The 21,645-nt window shown below is 33.3% G+C and overlaps 1 protein-coding gene and 1 pseudogene across 1 annotated transcript in view; both read right to left on the bottom strand.

The window, feature by feature from the left end:
* The window catches only part of LOC128163540 (uncharacterized), a 40,842-nt pseudogene extending 23,133 nt beyond the window's left edge, over positions 1-17,709 (bottom strand).
* LOC128163538 (ras-associated and pleckstrin homology domains-containing protein 1-like) overlaps positions 1-21,645 on the bottom strand; it is a 188,930-nt gene that overhangs the window by 106,969 nt on the left and 60,316 nt on the right. The gene's annotated exons all lie outside the window — the stretch shown is intronic.

Raw genomic sequence — 21,645 nt, 5'->3', positions numbered from 1 at the left:
TTTGATTCTTTATTACTTTCAGGGTTACCGGATACCGTTGCAGTTTCAGAATTTTCATCCAACTTTTCCGCTGAGTTATGATCATCATCTCCTTCCGCATTGGACACCATTGCTCGATTTTCAAATCTGATGTTTATTTCGGGAAGATCGTCATTATCCGTCACGTCACTTAATTTCATTGCTTTAGCGACTATATCGTTTTCTGTGTCGCTTATGTCATGGTCATCATTGTTTTTTGGTTTTGATGAAAGGTAGAACCGCAACATCGGCATTTTTGTGCTTTCGTACATTTGTTGAAGAGTCACCGAATTTTCGACAATTCTCTCTGAAAAATCCCATAAATCAATGTCAAACTCGCTTACTTTGCCTTTAGGACTTTCTCAATTGGGAAAGAATAGCTTTATCGCCTCCTGCAGAATATCTTGCTTTGTTGAGTCTTTTTTGATGCATACTTTTCGGGTACCGCCTCCTGTCCTTGATCGGACCTGCTTTGCCCGGAGATGTGTTTTGTGAATCCAACCGAGTTCAATATAGCGTCTATCCTTAAAAGCATTTTTGTTTCCATACTGTCGACGCATTTCTTCTTCCTCTAAAATTTCTCTCTTACTTTTCGATTTAGCTTTATCTAATTTCTCCTGAAGAATTTGCAATAGTTTTTTCTTTTTAACCCCGTGTTCGCTTTTTAACAGTTGTCTCAAACGAAGTCTGTCTCCGTGAATGGGTAAGTACGTGGACAGTTCGGTGTCAGTCATCAGATGGACAAGGTCTGGTGTAATCTAAATCACAAGAAAGCAAACGAAATCAGTTTATTAAATGAAAAATAGGTCCAACTATAAAACTTATTTTGCACGTTGCGCATTTGATAACAAATAACGTTTTTTCAAATGAAATTTTGGTTTTTAAAATGTAGAAATTGTTTTAAATATTACAAGAGTCTTTATTTCGTTTTTTTTTTATCTTGGAAGGGAAGGGGTGATAAAGTTAGATGCATAATCCCTCTGATAATTTCAATTTAAATAAAATAACAAACATTCTAAATCTTTTTACCGAAATTCTTTAGAATTGAAATTAAGCGAAAATATAGACAAAATCAGCTCATGAATAAAATAATCTGCCAGACTGGTATTCTTTCCTTTCTCAAAAAAAAATATCAAATTGTGAAACGAAGTAACCATTTTACACAAGCCTATAATTATTATCTATTTATTTATTTAATGGTTGACACAAGACATTTCTTCAAAACGCTGATTTTTTTTGTATCAGTTGTTTGAGACAATAGGTTTTATTTCATATAATGTAAATGTTCAATATTGAATTTATTATCTTACATATGTTTCTGATTTTTGTTTGCGTGCTTGTTTTTTGGGGGGAGTTTGTGCAATTATTATCGATTTTCAACTAAGTATTTTGTTAACTATTCAGGAGTAAAATTATATACAGTGTCAGGTACAATATTACTCTTTCCACGTCGTTTTGTAGACTTGCTTTAAAATACATTTTTAAAATTCTGCTCAAAAATGATGATGTTTGTCTGTAGTGCAAGGAACATATCTTGTGTAAAAATATTGCCGTCATATAGCAAACATTATATGCGACTAAAAATCGACTGACTGTAAAATTGAAAAAAAAAATCACAGTTTAACTACACGACTAGGTTAAATAATGTGATTAAAAGAACCTCTCATAGGTTGCAAAGGCTCAGGGATAGAAAAACCACACATTATATAAAACTCATATTCCATCGCAAACTTTAAGAGTTTATTTATTGCTTAGCATTAAAAAAAACCACAAGGGTATCGAAAATTAACATTTCATACTATTGTAGGTTCGATGGAGTTACGGTTAATGCATTGAAGAATTAATAAACAACACTCACCTTTTCATTTTCCATCTGCCTTGCTCCTTCTTCAGAAATTTTCTTAAGGCTGTTTAAAATTAATTCTACGTTTAACGTCACATGAAAATTTAAAACCTACGAGGGAGGGAGGAAAAAAATAATCAAACAAAAATTTCAAACAAGGGTGTATTTATTGAAAGTCATCCATTCAGTTATCAATACATCAACATTGTCATATAATACATATGGTAGGATTCAGTCCATAATCCGAGTCCATGTTAATTTTTCATTTTCAAAGCATATACTTTTGTGTAATTTATGTTTATATCCTTTCTGTGGGTACATCATGTATACTAGACGAGAAGTGGAGTGACTTGCAAGCACATCAAGTGGTACATCTAATGGATTTACATCAACAAAGCAACCGAAGGGAAAACTTTTTCTTTTCTGGGAAAATGTTGCACAACACATGTGATTCACAGATTATCTACAATCAAAATAATGACATTATTTCATACATTTTCATAATGACGCATTTTAAAATTTAACATATCAGAGTTTTGTTGTAAGATTCACTGTACCTACTTCTAAGAACTCAAGACAGGGTTCTTGAAATAACTTCCAACCTACAAGTGTATTCCACTTCTCTCCGTTTTTCCACTTAAGCTGGGCCACCTGATAGTTTCTTCCTATTATATTTTATGAATGAATGAATTATTTTTCCTGAACATGTTATTAAAAATGTAGATACATTTCAAATGAAAGGGATTTGCATTCATTATTGTGTCAAAACTCTTATCTAAATCAGTAAATTATGCTGACTTAATGCATAGCTTCACTTCAAGGTATTACATCCATAATTATTATATTTAAAACCAAATTTTAGTAGTTCGAACACTGAAATCTAAGTATGATTTGATAGGGTCATTCACCTTTGAAATTGAACAAAATTTAAAAAGGAACAAATTTATCACATCTTGAAGCTAGCATTGAAGTCTATGGAAAAAGGTATAATTTTTTAAGTCTTTTTATATCTTTTCAGTACAGTGGTGGTAAAAAAAATTGCTTAAGCTTTCCCCTTCTTAAAAAATTGCAAAAATAACTTAACCGTACACATTTTGAGTTTTTGTTAAATAAGATGGGTAGTCATTTCAGTTGTTGATGGACCACTTAAATTTTTTTTTGCCTTTTTGAGCGGAAGTTGGTTCAGCATGGTTCAGCTAGGCTCTGTGACTTGACAACCGACATTAAACAATTTCAATATAAGATTTTTACTGCCAACTTCAATCATGTGTTTGTCTGATCCATTATTGTGGTTTTTATTTACTTTGATAGTGGCGTAGACTCTCATTTTCTTCGTATTGTGAAAACTGAATACCTCAATCATGTTTTTCTCTCATAAAGGCTGTAGAATTCAGCCGCTAAATGAAAACCCAAACCGGAACGACTTTTTCAAATCCGGATTTGTTTGTTTTTTCAAAACGACAATTTCGCCGAAACCTACGCGCGCGGGTTACGTTAAACGTAAAATTAATTTTAAACAGCCTAAAGAATGGAACGATAAAAACGCACCATTTTATATAGATCTATTTTCTCGTAATAACGAGATCTTTTCTCGTAATAACAAGATAATTAACTCGTAATTACGAGATCTTTTCTCGTAAAAACGAGAAAATTAACTCGTAAAAACGAGATCTTTTTTCGTTATAACGAGATCTTTTCTCGTTATTACGAGATAATTAACTCGTAATAACGAGATCTTTTCTCGTAATAACGAGATAATTAACTCGTAATAACGAGATAATTAACTCGTAATAACGAGATCTTTTCTCGTAATAACGAGATAATTAACTCGTAATAACGAGATCTTTTCTCGTTATTACGAGAAAATTAACTCGTAATAACGAGAAAATTAACTCGTAATAACGAGATAATTAACTCGTAATAACGAGAACTTTTCTCGTTATTACGAGATCTTTTCTAGTAATAACGAGAAAATTAACTTGTTATAACGAGAAAATTAACTCGTAATAACGAGATCTTTTCTCGTAATTACGAAATCTTTTCTCGTAATAACGAGATCTTTTCTCGTTATAATGAGATAATTAACTCATAATAACGAGATCTTATCTCATAATAACGAGATCTTTTCTCGTAATAACGAGATAAAAAAAAATTATGTGTCCCTATTTGTCTTTTGTAGTTTTGTAATAATCCAGATAATTAATTCCTCAGTGCATTTCTAGCTTTATTAAACATGTTAAATTGAATAATTTAAGGTGGCCGATTTGGATTTTTTGCAGAAAAACTAAAATAGCAAAACTCCTTAACTTTTAACCATATGTCATTTAAACCAACTCTAGTTTATTTGCGAAGTTTCAAGAAAATTAATCATAGCTTCTTTTCTCCTCAAATTCTCAATATTAATTCCTACCTCATATGTAAAAAATACTAAATCCTACCTTCTGGTTTTCAGTGGGGGCCATCTCAAAATATTAAAATGCACCGAACTTTGCTATATATTTGGAGCATTACGAATGAAGATTGGTATAATGGATTCATTCAAAAAATAAGGAAATGTCCTCGAGGATAGCATCCTTCTGCATATAAAATTTCAACGGCGTACAATTTTAACTTTTTCTTTTATGTTATTTCTTATAACGCACTCCTATAAAGCTTCATTTTATCACAACGTCATAAAAGCGCAATGGCAATGCTTCCCTTCTGCACAATGAAAAAATCATTTTAAAAAATAAAAATTTCCTTTAAAAATCAGAATATTTTTATCTGTATATTGCGTATTGTGTTCAATTTTATAATTAATATCGAACAAATTTCATCAGAAGTATAAATCTACTGTCTTATACTAGAATGCGCAAAAACATGCGCAATGAAAACTAAATTCAGCCTCCTTAATAACAGAAATATGCATTGTCAGGGCTCTACATTAATTTTTCACTTTTACTTGTCCGAACTTCAACTTCACTTGTCTGAAAAAAATTTAAATACTAAAGATCAAATATTGTCTACTTGAAAACTACAGTTCCATATTACTAAAATAAAGTCCCTTTTTATGGATTTTTCTTGCTGTAATTCTAATTTTAAAATAGAAACTTCAAGTGTCTTTCCTAAATGTGTTTATTCTATATACCGGTATGGGTAACATTAAAACAAGATTTGTCATGGCAAATTTTACATGACAATTTAAATTTAGCATCAGGTTTCAAAATAACTGTTTGTCATCTGATATTGCATTCTCAGCTGTTTTTTAAGCTAAACAAGGAAAGTCATCATAGTCTTTCAATAATGAATGAACCTAAAATAAATTCCATTTCTTTCCATAATCCTTTATCTTTACTACCTTTTGTTCCTTTGTCTTTCTTAACATGAGTGTTTGGTCTGGTGAATCAAAACTGTAAGAACTAAGATCCACAACTAGTTCAATATTGAAATTTGTTTGAAATTAGTGAACTTCAATCCCAATCAAGAGTAACTCAATAGCATTGCAATTTGATGTCGGAATCGAAATTCAAAATAACTAATCAATAAACGTATATCGAGACTTCTGATAAACTTATTACCAAACCACCGGCACATGAAGCCTGTGACCAAACTTTCTATTTTGGAGACTTCTTTACATAAAATGCTTTTGTCCAATCAAACAAGTGGCCAGCAATATTAACTTGTCTGTATTTTTTTTTTAACTCGTACCGAACAAGTGGACAAGCCTTAATGTCAAGCCCTGATTGTGTATTTATTCAAAACTTTGGTTATTTTAAGTATATGTGAAAAGGGGAACAACTCCTTTCATGTTAAAACTGGAAAATTGAGTTATTCCCATCCGTTTTACTCTTTTTGATCAATGAGACTGTGTTTAATTAAAAGCGGTAGTGTTCCAGAACTTAGCTCAATCAACCTTCAGATTTGTATGTAAACAGATAATTCATGATCAATTCATCAACTTATACTATTAATGAGAGAATAGCAAGGACGAAGCTGAATAAAATGCATTTTAAATGTGATCAACATTAGGCCATAAAGAATTAATCTCTTGGTTCTCGGGCCAATATTTTCAAAAACAGATGTGGTCTGGCGGTAATAATTTTTTTTCTTTTTTATTAATAAATAGGATTCGGAATTTTCTTTTATTTTAACAATGTGCAAATCTTATTCAAATCCAGAAAAAAACGATGTTTTTAAGCTAATAAAAAATTATCTTGTGATGAATGTATTTATTAGCTAAATAAAATGAATCATATTCTTCAAGAAACACCACAACAGCTAGGCTTGAGAAAGCCATGCGTTTAAGCATAATGGGATATTTAGTATGGTGCAAGCTGCAGGAACTCTCCTCCTACATGCATTTCAGGTTAAATGACATTATTATTTATATACCAAAGCTAAAATTATTGCCGTCGCGATCATAACTAAACTCAGCGTCTCGTAACTAGATTCCGCGGCCATTTGCAATTGCTATAATTAATCTGAATCACCGCGATGCATGCAATTATGTTCTATATTAAGTCAAGCGTTTTACTGACTTGAGTATCTAAACTGTGGTCCTAAATCAGGAATTTTTTTTTCCGGAATAAGCAACCAGACTATCAAAATTTAAAAAAAAAAAAAATTCATTCTCTTTATGATAAAAATGGGCAATGCGCAATGTGAAATTAGATGCACGCTGGACTGACAATCAAGGAAATAATTTTTGATGGCCTTACCCCGCTTAACCCGATTCAGTAGTATCGGAGTAGGTTACCTTCTATCTAAATTAAAGTTTAAATGTCAATCAATTCACCCAACTTATACCATTGTTGATAATCAGAGCCCTAGGTTAGCTGAATAAATTAATTATATATATATATATATATATATATATATATATATATATATATATATATATACATGTCAAAAACATAAATGCATTGTTTGCTTAATATTTGTTATAAGTTCAAATTAGTGTTAACTATATGTAAACTTCTGAAACTTGTTTACAGATATATGTCATGGTGTGTCATTTTGTGTAAATTAAAATGTTTGAGAGTTTACTCATGCCAAATGATAAATAATTAGTTGGGGTCAGTCTGCTCTGCTAGTTATCCCCAATTAGTCTACGGTTTATAATTGTTCTGAGTTGTCCTTAAGCTTTTTGAGTTAATATCATGCGTACTGTAGCTCACTAAATTTCTCGAAAATTTTCATAAATTCCTAATTATCTCCCATTGCAAAAGGCCGTGGTCCTTAATTTTCACAACTTTGAATCCCTTTAGGCTAAAAATACTTTGTGCCAAGATTGGTTGAAATTGGCCCAGTGGTTCTAGAAAAAATGTTGAAAATGTGAAAAGTTTACAGACAGACAGACGGACAGATGGACGGACAGACGGACGGACGACAGACAAAATGTAATCAGAATAGCTCACTTGAGCTTTCAGCTCAGGTGGGCTAAAAATGTGATGTCTATGGGAATTTTGTATTGCAGCAAGCCCGGATGATAACGTTGAAAATTTGTGCGATATATTCCGAGTGTATTTCGAAAGGAGAAAAGATGTCAACATTCCCCATTATAAATCTCCATAAGGAATCTGTTTTCGTTGTTTTGTTAAACAAACATTGACCATGCGCAGAGTCAACAGGTTGCTGGTTACGTAATGGCGTATACACTGGCGATGGTCAGAGTGGATGATTATATTAAGGGAATAAAATATTTCTGACAAGGTAAGTTTAGTTTACTCTCATACAACTTGCATAACAATATTTGCGATATCGGGAATTGTTTACAATGCAAGCGAGTTTATAGATGTTACCAGTATTTGAAAATATGATGCATAAGTATTTAGCGTAATTGTTTAAATGCCAATCATTAATAATAATTGGTAGCAATATCGGGGACATCGTGGCATCACGCACTGATAATGTTACTGCAGTTTAATACGCCAATTTGAAGTGATAAGATCGACGTATCGTCTGAATCGACGTATTGTAGGAATTTGTTAAAATTTTGGCTAAAAATGAGCAATTCGACTACCGTAATCCGGTGAATATAATACGCACTTTTTTTCCAGGATTTTTTACCGTGAGAAAGGGGTGCGTATTATACATCCCTATAGGATTCTGACATATTTTTTCCCTAGATGAAGCACGGGGTATCATACTACCGTATTACCTATGCTGTTCACTGACCACAGGGGCTTGTGTAGATAAAGAAACGTCGTTATAAACGTGGGTACCTCGGAGGAAAAAAAAACAAGGGAGGACGCCATCTTGGATACCGCCTCGCTTCATCAGCTAAGTTCTCATTTAAATTGTTAAACTAGACACATGCGCCGATTCGTATCCCTTAATAAATGATCGATTCTTCTTTAAGATCTCACTTCCATTTAATTCTACACTTATAAATGTATAAAATATGTTGTGTTTTATATACCTTTTTATCATGAAAGTTTAATTTGAAACCTTCAAGCTACGAATTGAAAATGTAAATAAAACAAATAAATGTCCGAGAGGTAAGCTTCAAGTTTTTAAATCAAAATGATTTACGAAGTTCTATCAAAAAATACGAAGACAAAGTAGCTGTCTATCATACATTTATCATGATAGTCATAACTAACATATTAATTTATGCAGCACCACTTATTTTTCTAGTATACAAAATTTCAGTCCATTTGATGAAAATATGTTTTTGTAACCCGATTTTAAAATCACTATGTTTCGTCACCACGGCGCACGGTAACTTTGAAAACATGACGTCAAAAGGACGCACGCACAGTTTATAGAAATACCCAATCTTTATAATACCCTGAAACTTTGTGCTTTTCATCAGGTAATTGAAATATATCACTTGACATCTAATCGTTTACATTTATTCGAGAATCATAAGTTATTTCCTCGAAGTTTTCATTTTTTTACTGCATGTTTCTTGGTTTGCTGTAAGAAAAACCCTGTACATCAGATGACGTTGTTTATTCTTGACCAAATATTTACAGATATTCTACCTTCTTTTGTACTTTGATGTTTAAAATACAAATATCGTTATGTCCCAAAATGTAATAGTTAAACACAAACGTGGATATATTTTTTACTTATTTTTTTCACCATTGAGCATTATCACAGTTTGTATCCGCTTTTTCCCCGAGTTAAATCCTTCTCTTTATACTTTCCGAAGGCCGTGACGTCCGGCGACGTCAATGTTTTTAGTCAATTTTTAAAAAGGACAATTCTTAATTCGAGCTGTCAATATTATTTGGTTTTAAGCCCAATTTATAAAGATATTACTTTCAACATAACATGGTTAATTGTTGACATAACACATATTTTGACCGTGCGCCCTGACCTCTTTTTTTAAGGATTAGATTCTAAATAATTCTTAGAAATAAAGGAGTGTATTAATATTTAGGATTCTTAATTGTCTGAAACAATTGCTAAATTATATCTACTAAATTTAATAATAATCTGACATTAAGTAACATAGCTATGTTAAAAGTATTCGTATTTTTTATTGACCCTCGTATTACATTGCGGAAAGCTTTTTATTATTTTGAAGAATTAAATTATTGTTTTTGCTTATTCGTCATTAAACCTTTTCAGTAAAAACAACGACTCAGAAACGCTAATGCTTGTTCCAGCTCATATGTTACATCCGTCAATTTTATTATTTCTTGACACTATTTGTTTTTTTTTATCAAAACTGTTTTTCTCTTGCTTACACCGAGTATAATATAATCTCCCTATATAATTTGTGAAGGGGAAAACGCATAAATCATTAGTGCGTGGACACTGAATGGACCCATGGAATAAAAAGCCATGCCTTTTGACATTGTGTTCAAATAGGACAATGCTTGTCCGCAAAGTATTTTGCCCTTTCGGTAAGTCTTATCATCTCACATTCGTGTGCCCTCTCAACGTACAAATTTAGTGTTTACGAACAAATTCATCATAAGCAAAGAAATTTTAACGGATTTATGGTGTATGTTGAAAAAAAATTAGAATTTGTTGATCTAATGTGACTGTTTACTTAATACACTGTAATCAGTCATATCCTAATATGTTGTCATGTCGTGATATTAGAATGGTTATCAGTTCTTAGCTATTGCATTACACCAGACATGAAAGTATTCGTTAATAACACTTTTACTAATGTACATGTATTTCTATTTATCCATAATTGATAATGTTTGAAATAGACCATTACTGCATATAGCATTATTCCACGCATATTCATGAAATAATTAACCTCTATCTGCTCGAAATTGAACCTCTGAACCCTTCATCTTTGTGCAGTAAAACACATAACAAATTGGTATGTTGCACTCTGCCACAGTTGCCATCCCATTAAAATTACTCAAGAAATCAAACCAGACACTTAAATCTTCCTTAACTTGTTTCGTCATCCTAACTCTATAATACTGCCTGTTTACTCCAATGGTCAGATCTATTGGGTTAGGGTTAGGGTTAGGGTTGTGTTAGGGTTAGGGTTAGGGTTAGGGTTGTGTTAGGGTTAGGGTTAGGGTTGTGTTAGGGTTAGGGTTAGGGTATAGGCACTTTGACGTGATGCGTGTGCGGGAATGCGGGACTCTGCCTTTTAACCCACGTGACTGTCAATCATTTCTTTCTATAAATATCTGATGATTTGGTTTCTTACTTGTTATAACTTGAGAAAGATTATTTTATGTAAACATTTCTTGTGAGCAAATTGTGCAGAATTTACATGTAGTGCATTATTATAATTACACTAAAACATTATTCATATGTAAGTGTGTCTGTCTATGGATCATTTATTATATATATTTTAATTACTACATCAATATCTGAACAGGTAATTTATTCAATGGATCAGAAAATCGTTTTGATATTAAAATTAAGGTGTAATATCCCTCTGCTATTAATTTTACCATATATCTTTTTAAAAAATCGTATTAATTTTCATCGAAGTCAATACCAAGAGATTCAATTGAAATAAAGTTGAATTGATGAAACGCTGCTAGATTTCTCAAAAAATGATTATGTGTGTAATCATGATATGAAGAAAATTAGACATAGTGTTTATAAAAACCAATCCATCACAGCATAGAATAAAAAAATATGAAATGTATATAAAAATAATATATAGTTATATACAATGTCAACTCATGTTACAAAATATAATGATGCGCTGCTTTTTAGTTCAGAATAGCACTTTGTTGTTTAGGTTTGTAACAAAAACTGCTTCAATCAGCAAGAGTAATCTTTCTTTTTCATAGCCTATTGAAGGTTTTACATACAGGTTTTACATAGAGTACATGATAAATTGCCATATTTTCTAATTTTTCAGAAAAGGTTTTTGTATAAGATAACAGTAAATGGACCCATATGTTTTAGAAATGCTAAAATTGTAAGCCAGAGCATTTTGTTATAACACAAAAAGGAGATAAAATGAATGATCTTCCAGTAATTGGTATAATCTCAATATAGGGATATATTATCTTCAATAAAATGTGATATTGTTCTTTTCTTTTTTGTTTTCCAATGTGTGCTCTCTCAGAATAGAAAACCCTTATTTAAATTTTGACAATTGAAATGTTTTAAGTTTCAAATGATGATGATCAATCTAGAGTTGTTTGCAATTGCAATTGTCACGCGGTTATCCCAATTATAACTCAATTACCTTTGTGAACGAGCTATTAAGAGAAATATAAAAATTTTCCATCTAAATATTCTTTGGCCTGAAACAACACCTGAATCTGTACTAGTTCATGTACATATTAAATAGTTACATGTATATTTGAAAAAAAAAATGATTAAAGCAATATGGGAGGGGAGAGGGGAAGAAGGGGTATAGATTACCTCATAGAAATTTAATCAATATGATTAGTTTCTTGTAATTTTTTGTAAAAGTTTTTTTTAACTTTTTTGCCCTTTGCTAAAATTTAGGGTCCATTCCGTTCCGTGCAAATTTCCTTTCTATATATTTGAATTGATATAAATGTCGCCTTCCAGCATTAAATGGGGCCCAGCAACCCCCTTATTTGTTGCTACATGCCTTAATAATTGTGAGTTAACAGAAACAAAGTGAACATTTTTTCTGCAGAACTGAAGTTATCTCTCTTATCAGAGGGACATTCCACCTTAAAAAGCTATTCGGGAGAGCTAATGGTGTTTTTATAGAATTGATCAACAGTGCATATTATACTCATCACCTGTGACATGGTTCAAAGATTCACTAGGGAAACCAACAATACATACTTCGTCATTGATCTCTCGGGTACTTGCAACTAATTTTTAAAACCAAGCAAAATTATAACGCCACTGTACGATCCACTTCAGTGTATCGTTTGCACATGTGCGATGATGTAAAAGTACGACATAAAGTTCTACAATAATCGATGATTTTTGAAATATGTGTGCCTGTTTTTGTTTTTGTTTCGTCTTCAAAATGACATTAATGTGTGCTACATTTATATGTATTAAAACGAATTGATAGTTTTTCAAGCAAATCATTTCAGAAAGACAAGGTTTTGCAATGAAACACTCTTTAAGCAAATGGAATGACCTACAACAAACTAGATTACGGTTTTGCATCAATTTTCATTGAATCTATTAACATAATTAAATTAAATCGTGCGTTATAAAAAAGGTTTACTAAATGTAATAAATTGAAGTTTACCTCTCGGACATCTATTTCTTTTATTTACATTTTCAACTCGTAACCTGGCAGTTTCAAATTAAACCTTCATAATAAATAAGATATGTAAAACACAACAGATTTATTCTCTGTAGATTAGACTAGCTCAAGGGAATCAATAACAACATAGAGAGGTACATTCTGACGTCATTTTTCGTATGTAATTTTATGTGTTGCTAAAATGACTTCACAATGTACTGGCGAGAAATGGTTCTCGGCGAGAATTGGTCTCACGCCAGTATATTTCAAGTTTCCAAAGCATTTTCTCGGAAAGAAAAATCTTTTCGCCATTTTTTTGGTTAACTTTGGGGGTTGCGTATTATACATGAGTGCGTAGGGGTACATATAATACATCAGTGCGTATTATAAACAATATCTTACAGTATTTGCTGTTGATATTACTTTCTTTAGTTTATGCATGTACTGGTGTGTAGAATTGTGTTGTATCTTTATAGGTTTCAAGAGTATGATACACAGAGATTTATTGGATGAAGTCAAGAAAAACAAAAGACATATGTGGTTAAGTATTTAAGAATTTTTCATGATATATATTTTTTAAGGCGGCTTATTTTTTTGTTTCTTGGTCACTCAGGGGACCTTTTGCAATAAGTCTTCTGTAGTTGTGAGTCATTCATAGACATCATAGTATACAGCTCTTAAATAAGTATGAGGGCAGTAGTCATTGTGTTAGCTCTGGGGTAGGAACTGTTGTCCCGAAACCATAGGCAAAGGTCAACATCAATTTTTTTACCAAGGTATTGACAAAATGACTCTTGCCCTTATCCTTATTTAAGGTCTGTTTTGTAAAACAAAGGAAAAATGTATCCTTGTGGTAATATCAGGGCTGGGATATTGTCAAATTATCTTCCCAGGGGACAGTCAAATACTCAGTCAGGGGAAGGGGGAAAGCCAGCCAGAGGCCAAAGTCAAATACTCAGCCAGGGTAGGGGGAAATTCAGTTGTAACTAAAGTCAAATACTCAGCCAGGATAATGGGGAAAGCCAGTCATAGGCCACAGTCAAATACTCAGCCAGGGGAAGGGGGAAAGCCAGTCATAGACCACAGTCAAATACTCAGCCAGGGTAAGGGGGAAAGTCAGTCATAGACCACAGTCAAATACTCAGCCAGGGTAATAGGGAAAGCCAGCCATAGGCCACAGTCAAATACTCAGCCAGGGTAGGGGGGAAATTCAGTTGTAACTAAAGTCAAATACTCAGCCATGGTAAAGGGGAAAGACAGTCATAGGTCACAGTCAAATACTCAGCCAGGGTAAGGGGAAAAGCCATTCATAGACCACAGTCAAATACTCAGCCAGGGTAAGGGGGAAAGTCAGTCATAGACCACAGTCAAATACTCAGCCAGGGTAATAGGGAAAGCCAGCCATAGGCCACAGTCAAATACTCAGCCAGGGTAGGGGGGAAATTCAGTTGTAACTAAAGTCAAATACTCAGCCAGGGTAAAGGGGAAAGACAGTCATAGGTCACAGTCAAATACTCAGCCATGGTAAGGGGGAAAGCCAGTCATAGACCACAGTCAAATACTCAGCCAGGGTAAGGGGGAACGTTAGTCATAGACCACAGTCAAATACTCATCCAGGGTAATAGGGAAAGCCAATTCTTGGCCACAGTCAAATACTCAGCCAGGGTAAGGGGGAAGTCAGTCATAGACCACAGTCAAATACTCAGCCAGGGCAATAGGGAAAGCCAGTCTTAGGCCACACTCAAATACTCAGTCAGGGTAAGGGGGAAAGCCAGTCATAGACCACAGTCAAATACTCAGCCAGGGTAAGGAGAAAAGCCAGTCATAGGCCACAGTCAAATACTCAGCCAGGGTAAGGGGGAAAGCCAGTCATAGACCAATAGTCAAATGACCTCATATATCATTTAAAGTGTTTCTATTTTTGAACACATTTGATAATTACCGTATTTTTCGGACGATTTGTCGATGTGGACGACTACCGTAATCCGGTGAATATAATACGCAGTAGTGTACAATACACACCCCCACTTTGGGCCTGAAAATGGTGAAAAAAAGCTCGTTGGGATGTAAAATACGCATCAAAAAAATTACCAAACGGTAATCTTGCAGTTATACTTTGTATGCACGCTCAACTTCATCGCAAGAATACGCTACCGGAAATAAAAAAAAACACAATATTTTCTTAGATACGGATTTATTGTAACTAACACATCGCGGTAATATCTTTACCTCATAATCAATGTTTTAAATAGACCTAGTATTAAATATTCTACCGTAAAGAAAATCAACTACTTTTAAAAAGCTTTATATAATTGTTTAGTCATTACAACCCCTGTGATAGTGAAAAACGGGCGGAGTACAGGCATAGAGATAACGGACATAATTAAATTCTTGTATGATGCCGATCAAAGTGATCAATTAGAGGCCTGAACATAATAAAAATATGTGCACAAATAGTTGTGTTGTGTATAGTACACATAGCCTAAGGGGTGTCTGAGATACCCAAGGTGTCAAGCGTTAACGGTGGGGGAACACAACAATGGTTTCAATTAACGGAATAGGTTATAGAATTATTTATATTCATAATTATTTGCAACAAATCAATTAGTATTACATGAAATTGGTTAAAAATGAGCAAAATGATGTGTAAGCTGTTTTCAAAGATCGGTTACAAATAGCACGTGGACATCCAAGCCCCCATTCTATTAATAACAGCTGTAATGGCCGCGTACTCGGAGATAAAGAATAGACAGTTCAAATTAATTTTTAAAGGCCATTTTGAAACAGTTTATTTATTAACAGACTTTAAGTATACATTTTCTTTAATTACACGCTATGACAATCATTTCCCAAGGGTACAATAATAATATGAATGTGATAATGAAGTAATATGTTACAATGTATAGCGGGGTATCGGTCCTGTCAGTGCACAGGGGCTTGTGTAGAAAAAAAAAACATCGTTAAAAATGTGGTTACCTCGGAGGAAAAATAACAAGGGAGGACGCCATTTTGGATACCGCCTCACTTCATCAGCTAATTTCTCATTTAAATTGTTAAACTAGACATATGCGCACATTTGTATTCCTTCGTAAATGATTTTTCTTTAAGATATAACCTTCACTTTAGTTTTTTTTTTACACCAACATTGACAAACTTGTTGATTTCTCGCGTAAACATTCAAAATCGACAACTCCCTGGCTTCTGCAAAAGCAAAGTATGGCACGTGAGATCTCTGTCATACGATTGGTTATGGAAAAAGCCAGGGAGTTGTTGATTTCGGATGTTTACGCAAGAAAAAGATAAAACATTTTGATTAAGACATAAATACGCTTGCCCGAGGCGTTCACTCAACCATCCAGGTAAGGTCCACGCGGAGCTCTAATTATACGCTTGATCGGCCGAGTGTGTACATGGCAACCACTTCGAGTTATCAAGAGTAAAAAAACAATGAAATATGTATAACGGGACCAAGGTTTTACTTCGAGAGATCAAGAGCTTCGAGAGATCGAAGTTCGAGAGATCAAGAGTAAATTTGCTTAGTTATATAGAGAAAAAAATCGGGACCGTGAGTTCACTTCGAGATATAAAGAACTTCGAGAGATCGAAGTTCGAGCCATCGAGTGTCACCTGTATTTCATTCTCTGTAGATTAGACTAGCTCAAAGGAATCAATAACAACATAAAGATATATAAATAAAATTTAGTGATTTTACATTGAAACTGAAAGCAGTGTTAACTCATATTTTGACGTGAAAACAAATATTAAATAACCCTGACAAAACGTAATCAAAAAGTCAGTACTGTGTTTATAATATTTACTACTTTGAACAAACAACACAAACGAGTTCTCTCCCGTCCACATAAGGTGGGAACTTCAAGGAACCACATCGAGCCTCTACGGAGTAAAACAGTCTACCGTTTTGCATTCCACGACCACCGTGTAAAGTATCTGGATGCTCGTCAACACAGGTGTACATTGCACCAGCTGGATGGGTAGGATATCCCGCCTTTAAATTCCCATGATACTCTAACTTCCATCCTTTGTAACAGGTTTTTCTGGCTATAAAGATAATGAATTTCAATGCACATAAGATTGTATATCTATGCAATAATAAAACAAAGCAAAAAACTTTCATCTACAAACAAAAATCAGTTACAAGTGTATCAATATGAAAAATTATTACAAATATTTAAAATCCATCTATAAAAAAAAGATAAGAAATGATATTTAAATTTCCTTTCTAAAATTCTAAATTACCTGGAAACATTTTGACAACGGATTTATTTCAAACAAGACAAACAGCACACGGTACATTATGATCAAGAAGAGTTTTCAAGTTGCCGGGAGAATTGTGTGTTTTGTATTCCACACCATAAACATAAGCTTTGGCTCCATCAACTCCATCAATGTATTTTCCCCACTCTGGATCTCTTGGTAAACACAAAAGATCAACCGCTGCTCCTTTGTGATCGAACCATGAACCTCCAGTGAAGCCTTAAGAAATCAGATAAACTTTATAATTATATTATGTGTTTAAATGTCATATTTTTAACTCAAATTTTACTTAATCGTAAAGCTGAGTTTTTGTTGGTGTTAATTTTGAAAGACCACAATTTCTGGACTTAACTTTATTATATAGTGGTGAAAAAAAAATAAGTGTCAGAAATAACAAAAGTGAATTCAAAAATGAATTTACCTGATAGAACTAACTCGGCATTTGAAGGACATGTTTTCTTTCCCCATCTTGTGTAAACAACGCTCCTGTCTTTGGTGTTTTGAAATAATAAATTAAGTGAGAAAACGAACTTGTTAAATTAGGGTATTTACAGATTTTTAAAGACATTTCATATATGTATTATATCAACTTTTTGCATACACGGCCTATATGAAAATACTTGTAAAAAATCTGATTTACATATATCTAATCAAAGATACGCGGTTTTTTTTATAGGTATGTGTGCTGTCTATGAGTGAGCTTACATGCAGTGCGACTCATAAATAAACCGACCTTAACAAACACACCAAAGATAGCATCGATATTTGTGCGTTATTTTTATTGTAAAAAAGAGGTTAATAGATAAAGAAACGAAAAACATCTTTGAAAAAAACCGACACTTTTTGAATATTTTTGAAGATGAGTTCAGTAATGTCTTTTTCACTTAAAATAAAACATAAAATTCATTCGATTCTAATAAAATGATGAGGAAATATAATAAAACACTTGTAAATTGTCAAAATCAACTTACCTTTACGAATTCTAAAACTATCACCTATCATCTATGTCAGCATGTGTTTATATTTATTACAACAAAGAAGCCACAACAGCTGATGCCTTTGTCCAACCTACGCAAATTAAATTGAAATTGTATTCCATACATCTATAATTACACAATTGAACATCCTGTGCGTGCGAAACACGTTTGAAAAAGAACTATCCTTGCTATTCTGCGACACATTTTTCCACTTATTTGTGCAATTTTTTTGTTGTTGTTACTATACAATTACACAATTACTTGTTTGTTCAGCTGACGTTTAAATATTGTCGCATTTTATTCTTAGAGACATGTGTGTATTGGATGAAACTTAATTATCCACTAGACTTTGACCCGTGCGCGCACGGGTTGACATTGCCTATGAAATAGGACATTTACGAAATAGATACATCAACACACTGTATTGTTGACATTTACATAACCAAGCTTTAAGCCTACAATAATGCTCTTAATTTCACTACACTCTGCTTAGTATGAATAATCTAACTGTGTCTCGGGACGAGCCATCGCCACGGTTAAAATGCCTTACATAGACCCGTAATGTAACAAACAATTTCTGAATAGCTCCAAAACGATGTAGGAGATAATTAATAAAGCTGCATTGAAAATTACAGTTAAATTCATTACAAACCATTTTGAGGCTGTAAATATCTTTCATCTAAAAATAAAATTCATATAAATGAGAATTTAATACTTTTTCATCACGTTTTTTACTTGCTTCGAATTTACACACCATGTTGACATTCGAAACTCTCGGTATTTTTCATATTAATGCAATGAGTTAAAGTTCCAGTATTTCATTTGATGAACAGAATATATGACAAATTTTCATTAAAAGTTTACACGCATTTGTAATATCGTTTCTGAGTTTATCCATGCAAATGTGATATTGTGGAAACATAAAATAAAGAGCCCCCGTGATTTAGCGTAAATGTAATGTGCATGTGCAGGATTGTAAAATCCAAAAATTCCAGATAATTACCGGATTTTTTAAAGGAATTTTCGTTGATTATTAATTAGCGAAGCTTGTTTGAAAAAAATAAAAACAAATTGGTATTATTCAAGCACCAATGATGTTTAAAATGTATAAAACAAAAGACAGTACTCTTCCGATTTTTCGGTATTGAAGCCCCAAAATTAGGGCTATTACTTAAATATAGTAGTATAGAAATTAAATAGATATATTTAAAACTAAAGCCGAGCTCGTTGCAAGCAACGAAGAGGTCTTCCGTTATAGCTTCAAGCCAAGATAACCACTCCTTCTCCTTACACCTGTTAGGATCTGACAGGTATTGTTAGGAGGTCATCTTACATAGAAGGCCATCTTCACACGACTATAACTGCCCAATCAGGGCTTTAGAAATGAATTGGAACACTTCAGGTGGCAGGGGACAGTTTTTTTTATCCAATTCATTGTAGCCAAGGGATGCATGTCTTCGGAACTCTGTAACTAGAGTTTCCTCAGTTCCCATTCAGCACAAATACCTTTAATTCACTCTTTATAAGGCCAATCACCAATTTCTGAAGAAAATTGCTAATTAAAACCTGTAAAATTCTCTTCATACTGGTTTTTATGAGATTTAATCCCTTTCATATTTTGCTAATTTTTCATGATTTTTCAGCTTTTTAGACCCCCCCCCCCCGCTAATTCCCTGCAGAGGGTTGACCTTCCGTACCGTGTGCATGCTGCACTATCACATGTCAGAAACTTACCGGTGTATAGTTTACAATGTCCCATCCACCTACTTTTCGTGTTATTTTACCTCCCGTCTGTAACTTGCAATTTCACTGTGTAAAGTCAGCACAACAGTCAAAGCCGCAGGTTTCGCATTTTACCTCTGATTCTCATGTACCTAACATAAGGGGCCTACATATTGCATATCAATTTCAACAAGAGACACCCCTCTAACTAATGATATTCATTAAAAATCATTTCATGAATTTTAGCAACACTCATAAGCCTTCAAGTACAGCAACTCTCAATTTTACAAAAATATTGACGGGTACTTTATTCGAAACTGTCCCTTGCTACCTTTAACATACACTCACATTCTCTGAAAAGTCATCTTGTCTTAAAATTACAAAGCTTATGCTATTCTGAAAAAAAGTACAACACATTGTGCCAATTCCATTGAGTTTTAAGAAAAATATGGCCATTTAAGTGAACCCACCATTTCCACTTTCCTCTATTTAACACAGATTTACAGGGCTCTCCATAAATAAAGCATCTTTACCTAATCTTTTAGAGGTCAACTGTTGTTCAACCTCCTTAAATAAGAAACCTTATTGAATACTTCATGCATCTGCTTGATATTATTATGATTAAAGCATCACATCACTTAGAAATCCCTTTACATGTATACCCTCCCCCTATCATTTGATTTTCACAAGAAGCATTAGTTTGAACACTTTAACCTAATATTATTAAACTTGTGGCAAATTCCTTGAGTCATTTCTTACACATATTTGAAAACAACCATCACTGATATTTAAAATTGATCTTTTTTGGTAAATGGATGATTTGTAGCATTTTTATTCACAAAAAGTCATGTCGCCCTACATGTGATTTCTTGTTTTCATGAAAAAACTAAGCCTATAATCATATTTAGTGGATATCTTATATATTCTGGTTTCTAGTCTCCTTTTAACTTTGCTAAATTAGTAAGACCTACAAGTGTGATATGTGCGTTTAATTAAAATGAAATTCAAACACACCCGGGTACCTGGGGACGGATGAGAATTCCATGAAAAAGGTTCAAATTTTACATGTTTCTCTAAATTTTTGATGCATATATACAATAAAAGGGTAAACATATGTTGTTTTTTGTTCATTTCAAGAGTAATTATCATAGCAGATGTTATTTCAAGGTCAAATGTACAGTTACATATCCTACATGTAATGGTAATGGAGTCCATTGGAAAGAGGGGGTGGCTTTTTCAATTCTGTAAATACATCTAAAATACCATTTTTGATAGGAAGGAGCAAAAACTTGAGTTTTTTGACATATGGTATACTTTGATAACTGCATTTGTCCACATGTAAAGTTCATTTGAAATAAAAATGTGCTGTTTTAAAAAAATTGGGTGATATAAGTCAAGTGGACTAATGTTATTTCATAAAATCAGACAGCAAAATGGCTGCAAATTCATGAATTTAATGATTTAATTGATAAAAACTGTTTTAAAGTATTTATTCTTATCTCAATAATTAGCTTAAGCCTATTAATTGTCATCAGGATAGGAAATTCCTACTCTCTAAGCCAATTTACTCTAGTGGTGGTCATTCTACACATTTAAGAGGGAGTTACTCCCCTTGAATATTTTAGCTAATAAATGATGTCATGACATCTATAGCCAAGAAAATCATCCATTTTCACAAAATGTATTACTTATGGTACAAAATCCACTCAAAATTACTCTTATGAGAGAAATATGAAAATACCATGTAGTCTTGAAGGTGGCAGGGGACAGTTTTTTTGATCCAATTCATTGTAGCCAAGGGATGCATGTCTCGGAACTCTGTAACTAGAGTTTCCTCAGTTCCCATTCAGCACAAATACCTTTAATTCACTCTTTATAAGGCCAATCACCAATTTCTGAAGAAAATTGCTAATTAAAACCTGTAAAATTCTCTACATACTGGTTTTTATGAGATTTTGACCCTTTCATATTTTGCTAATTTTTCATGATTTTTCAGCTTTTTAGACCCCCCCCCCCCCCAGGCTAATTCCCTGCAGAGGGTTGACCTTCCGTACCGTGTGCATGCTGCACTATCACATGTCAGAAACTTACCGGTGTATAGTTTACAATGTCCCATCCACCTACTTTTCGTGTTATTTTACCTCCCGTCTGTAACTTGCACTGTGTAAAGTCAGCACAACAGTCAAAGCCGCAGGTTT

This window comes from Crassostrea angulata, chromosome 9, assembly GCF_025612915.1.
Source record: "Crassostrea angulata isolate pt1a10 chromosome 9, ASM2561291v2, whole genome shotgun sequence".
Classification (NCBI taxonomy): Eukaryota; Metazoa; Mollusca; class Bivalvia; order Ostreida; family Ostreidae; genus Magallana; species Magallana angulata.
This window is presented reverse-complemented; position numbering and strand designations above follow the sequence as displayed.